Source organism: Ixodes scapularis, unplaced genomic scaffold, assembly GCF_016920785.2.
Source record: "Ixodes scapularis isolate PalLabHiFi unplaced genomic scaffold, ASM1692078v2 ptg002808l_1__unscaffolded, whole genome shotgun sequence".
NCBI classification, from domain to species: domain Eukaryota; kingdom Metazoa; phylum Arthropoda; class Arachnida; order Ixodida; family Ixodidae; genus Ixodes; species Ixodes scapularis.
Window position 1 is genome coordinate 22689 of NW_024610270.1, and position 6150 is coordinate 28838.

The following is a 6150-nucleotide window of genomic DNA, read 5'->3' on the forward strand; positions in this document are numbered from 1 at the left end:
TTCTTCTTGCTTTGCGGCCATGCGATAGAGTTGTTCAAAGGCTTGCCGATTTTAGGCATACTTTAATTCAATGCCAGCTGTTGGTGTTGTTTGCACAAAAAGAAAGCTTAAAAGAAGAAAAGAATTATATGGCAAGTTATAAAGTTTACTACTTTGTATTTCTGAAAGGACTATATATAATTCTCATTTTGATCGAACCAGTCTCATGTAGCTCTAAGTGGTGGATACATGCTCTACGATCGCATCAGGCAGCAAACTATACTGTGCCTCAGTGAAACTTGGCGAAAGGCGAAAACTTTTTCTCGGTTAAGTCCTGCAAGCAAAGTACCGACCACCACACCACCACCAGCTGGTAGGGCACACTAGTTTTTAGCTCCACACTGTGATAAAGGAGAGTGAAATTAGATGTGTTCTATCTAAACCACTGTGCAGACCTACCGTAAACCTTTGTCAAGGTTGAGTTGCTCTACCAAGAGCTATGTGCTATCTGTTCTACTTTCACACATTCTGGCAGACAGATTGGACAAATGTGATTCAATATGCCTCCTAGCCTTTTAATTGAGTGCAGCCTACGCAAGAAACTCGTTTTCAAAAAATGCTGCCACAACATGGCAGTCGAGCAGCCCGCTAAAGCTGCAATCTTGTTCAAACAAGTGTAACAGTGGTCTTTGTATGCTGACAAAGCGCACTTTGTTGTCAGGACGAACAGAACGGGTTGCCAGGAGGCCCGGGATTGGCCTCAAAAAGTAGGCCCACACAGTGCTCTACCGTGCACCACCATGGGACCAAACACAAGCGAGGCTCGGCAGCTCTGCTGGCATTCAGTCTGTGGCAACGGACTTACGCTTGTCCAGGCCCGGTGCTCAGTCTATACAGTACATATCCAGAAAGAGAAGATTGTAATTGAACTTGGCAGCTTACAGAATCGGTTTGTTTCTATTCCTTTATTTTACCCTCGGAGCCAGGGGCACTACACAGTGCAATTGTAAATGCAACCATAGGAAACAAACATGTTAAACAATGGTGTGAACAAGTTATACAATAGTGGTTAAAATGCAAGACCAAAATATATGAAACTTAAAGGACACATCGTAGGAAATCGCACACTGCCGCCGATACGCCAGATCCCATGTGGTCCGTCAAACAACCAGAGTCCAGCCTGGTTCTTTCACGGGAGCGGGAATTCCGCTCCCTTTTATTTGTTCCGAAAACACAACGCTCAAAAACACTCAGTCTAAACTGCAAAGACATGCGACATTACACCGATATTCGCACGTGCCAAAGCTAAACACAAAGAGGGCCCCCAGGCCTTGTCTCCCACGATTACCCGAAATCCGGTCGCACACACTTGCCTGTTCTCGGCACCGCCCAGTCCCCAGAGGCCCTTCTACCCCCGGTCCCCCGTCAATATATCGATGGGCGAGGAGGTTTCTCCTCGCCCATCCTGGGGCGCCTGTGATGCGCTCTAAAGGCACTCTAAAAATCAAACTTTTATTTGTTTACTTTGCTCACCTTCTGTGATGCGACACGCCATCACATTCTACTCCGTTTCACCTTGTGTTGTACCGCAGCCGACGATACGAGCCACCGGAGCCAATCCAACTCTTTGTTGCAGTTAGATGACACTGTGCTCGACGTGCCGTTGTGCCCAATGGGCAGGCCACGTGACGCACCTTCGGCACTGGATTGGCTCCGATGGCTCACAACATTCAGAGTAAAGTGCGGTATTGCATTTTGTGCTCTAGTAACTCGCCACTGCCGAACTGCTACGCCAGAAGCACTCAGCAGACCCCACCAACTCTGCCGCCCCTACGCTCCATTCACCCCTACGCTGACAGGGCGGTAGAAGCCATGTGGTTGGTGGGCCAAGCTATTATTGCCTCATGTCCGACCTGCACATCTGTATGAGAAAGGGGCGTGATAAGTGATGCAAGACTGACAATCGGCTGGTTCACCGAGCATGTAGCCTTCAGTGCCCTGTCAGTTAAAGGGGTACTCCGGCGATTTCTTCATGGTCCCCGATTTGCTTGAAATTTTGCTGAACTCACCAAACAACATCGCTAAAATAGTATCCCAAATATTAGGTCAAAATAAATTTTTTTCACGAAGTTATTGAATTTACAGTTTTGGTTCTCACCGTATTTTTCAAACAAAGTCTCTACTGGCAACAATGAAAAAGTGACGTCAGTGGAAGGCAGGGGTTCACTTTTTGGACTGTAGAATTTGTTCAGAACTGATTCGAAGCAGTTTCATGGTGTCAAATGAATGCTTTGGAAGCTCGCTCCAGTCCCCGCGCTCCACCACGGAACTAATGATTGGCATATTCTATTTTTTAGACTGCTTGCTCGACTGGCAAGGCTGCCCACCACTGACGTCACGGCACTGAAAAGTGCGGGAATATTTGAATGTTGGTTTTTGCATCATTTTCATTTGCCGATTTCACAATAACTATTATGAATTTCGCGATACTAAATAGCATACCGGAAAGGGTAAAGGCCGGGGAGTCAGAAAATATAGTTAGTTGAGGTAGCTCAAAAAATCGCCGGAGTACCCCTTTAAGGGGTGAATGAAGTCTAAAGTTGGTATATAACAGCCGTCTACTGTCCCACTCTCAGGCATGCCACCCTTGACCAGTCCAGTCGTTGATCTTTAAGCAGGGTTAAGCAATGACTGCCTCGTGCCACCAAACATGAAGGTGTCCACGGAACAAAGCCGCATTTGTGTCTACTCGCACCTTTGAGAAAATTGGTCCTGCCATAACCCACACCTCGTCGAGGTAGAAAACTTTCGGGCCCTTTACTTCCTGTGTTGTACAATACCCCAAGAGGTACCTCTGTTGAAACAGAACTATCTTGACCCCCTCGATCAGAAGCGAGGCCCCTTGCGGCCATTCAGCGCCGTCTACTCATTCATAGATGTTGCTCCTTTCGACAAAATGTCTGTGGCGACAGCTGGAGCTAGTGAAAAAGCGGACGCCATAGCTCTTCCCAAAGCACCCTGTTCTTCCTCAAGAGCGGCCAGTTCATCCAGGAACAGTGCAATGGTGCTTGGTGGTCTGTGATCGCAGACCACCATCATAGCCCCACCAACGGCGGCGGCGGCAACCCCCCCCACTGACGTCAGTCAGGTGACAAGCATTTCACTCGCATGACGTGACTCCAAGCCATACTCACTATGGCTGGCGACAACCGATAAAAGGCATGCGCTGGCCCTTTGACCCACGCGGAGTGCAGTGCAGGAAGTGGAACGGCATCGGTGACCCAGTCGCTGCAGTTACCCAGAACTGTTTTACTGCTGTCTCGGCGAAGGTGCAGGCCCGCTGTTTGATGCACGTAGGTAGAAGCCATCAGCCGCAAGCATCAGACACCTGGGGTGGAAAATTTTGCACCCAACAAAACAATAACCATGAGAAGAGTGGTCTAGCCAGTGAATTGCAAAAACATAAAAAGCAGGCACATAAAACCTTGTCTTGCAAAAACACAAAAAGCAGGCACATATAGAAGTATTTCTGTTACCTCGTCTCATGCTCAAGCATTATTTTGGATAGTATAGTATAATGCCTGTCTCGCAGTGGGTGTCTGAACAAAATGTAGTAGAAAATACAACCAGTTGAATACCAAAGAAGAAGTAGAACAGAGAGGCACTTATTTGTTGTCACTTTAACATGCACATTATGGAAGAGCACAACTCTTCGCGATTAACCTGTAGCAGAATCGCTTAGCAGTTCTGCTGCAGGTGTGAATGTACCACGAGGCAGAATACAGCATTTGTGCAGAAAACACCATCGCAGGCCTACCAGGATGAACAGTAACATTATTACCCGCCACAAATTCGACGCGCCGGGAGGGCCATTGGCGAAGCCTGACCTGTTTGTAAATCCGGTCTTTCGACAGAACGCTTTTGTGACTGCACGAGCTCGTCAAAAGCCGACATTCCCAACGCGCTTGGTCCTTCTTTAAGTGCGATTACTGAATGCAAATGCGGCGCAGGCGGCACCCGGGAGCCACATGTCACTCCCGTTGATTATCTCTACTATCTTCTTTGTCCCCGACGCTACGTGAGGTAGCCAAGCGCTATCAAATTGCACCACTGAGGTGTCGCATCGACGATCGAACGCCACCAGAGTAGGTAAATTCCACTCACCTTTTACGTTCCGAACAAGCGTCCCACGGGCCTCCATGTGGCGAGACGGGGCCTGCTAGCTTGCATGAATGCGCTGTGAACTTCACTGCCGACGCTCGTTCCCAAGCATTGAATATCACGACCAACTCCACTCGGCAATACGGCGGCACATAACACGACAACGTATAATACAAGAAAGACCGTTGGAACCGACGCGACCGCTCCAAAGAGCACCCAACAAACACTTGGAAAAACAAAAAAGTAAAAACAAAAAATAAAATTGAAACAAGCAAAAACAAACAAAACAAAAACTTTCGTCACTTCCGATTTGTGTTGTTTTGCTTGTTTTTGCTTTTTTTCTCAGCCAATAGGCGTTGCAACCTTACTGCGGCGAAACGCTCGTTCCATAACCACTGATCTCCCCTGGAGATCAGCGTCCATAACGCTCCAAAAAGTTCGATTTTCCGTGTCCCAAACGGGGATGCGCGATCCAAAATTTAGTCTATCAAGGGTTTTGTACGTTCGAAAACCCACCCGCGTCGACCGTCGCTCTGTGTTATCACGTGACATGACCCGCCGAGTAGCTCGGATCTATTTCCGTATCAGTGGGGGAAACCCAAAGGGGAAACCCTAGCTCGTTGGGTGGGGAAACCATTGATAAGTGGGGGAAACGTACAAGGCATGTCTGCGGTCTGGGTTTCTTGTAGTTCAAAAACCATAGAATATTAGGTGCAGAATTCACCATAGGCGTAGACTATTGGCGGAAGACAACGGGGCTCGTGCTCTCCTGGTGAAATCCGGTGCGGGGTGGAGGGGGGGGGTTCAACTGTTCATAAAATAAAATAACCCTTTGCATAAAAAAAAAAAATTCTCCAAACCTAGACATGCTTGTATCAAAGTCTGGCCACAGTGTCCACAAAGTCGAACCGGTCGAATCTAGAAAAAAATTCGAAGGTTCGTCGAACCGGTTCGACCCAGTCGAACCCCGAAAGTTCGACCTAAAAATCTGGTTCAACAAAAGTTCGCGACACCCCTAGAAATAACCAATCAGCGCTGCCCTTGCTTCATCCCTTAGCCATCACCATCCAATCCGAAGAGCCAGCCTGTCGCGCATGCGCACATGAGTTGAACTTTGATACAAGAGTCTTCGAACTTTCCACTAAAAGTTCGAAAACGTCGAACTTGGTTGAACTTGACCTCGGCCGGTTTGATGGGAGCCCATTTTCAGTTTCTGGTGCCCATAGAGCCCCATGTATTCGCCTTTAGCGCTTCCTTTGGGTGGAGAATGAGCGTTCAGCGATGCCTAGTTTGTTTATGCGGTAAAAACAAATCCATAATTTTTTTTTTTTTGCAACACCCTGTATATTGTTGGCGGCCGCAACCTCGGCTGTAGCAAAACGTGGCCGTCCACGCCAATATACCACAGACGTAACGTTGCCACAGACGACCTAAGGGAACGGAAGAACTACATTCATGTTTTCGCATTCACAACTCGTAAAAAGTGCTTAGCTGTCCTCGGAATTTTTTTTTCCTTTATTATTATTAATATTATTCTTTTTGTAAGAATCCAGAACGTTTACTGTGCTGGCTCGCACTTTTCAGGCCCAAAGTCCTTTTGCAAGCAGATGGCATTGGAGGATACTACAACAAAATTTCGACGCTTATTTTTTGGTTTATTGTATTGTATTGCACTTTTATTGCACAGTGCTGCCCGGTGTGCAGGTATTAAGGGAAAGACATGAGCCCATACACGTTATTGTGCCCCTAAAAACTGACCGGGCGGCGTACGTCAGACGCACCAATCTCTTGTTGAAAAAGACACGAAAAAGAAATTTTAAAGCGAATTAAACGATTAGCAAAGAGCGCTGTATGTTGCTAACGCCTGATTTGTAATGGCCGTTTCAGAACCTTGACAGGTAGCGATGATAACTGTCTGGCTTCCAACCACGAGAGAAAAGCTAGAGGAACTCCCTCTCCCTGAGACTCTCTTATGTGTCCCAGAAGTCGCTATTATCTCTCTACAAGATT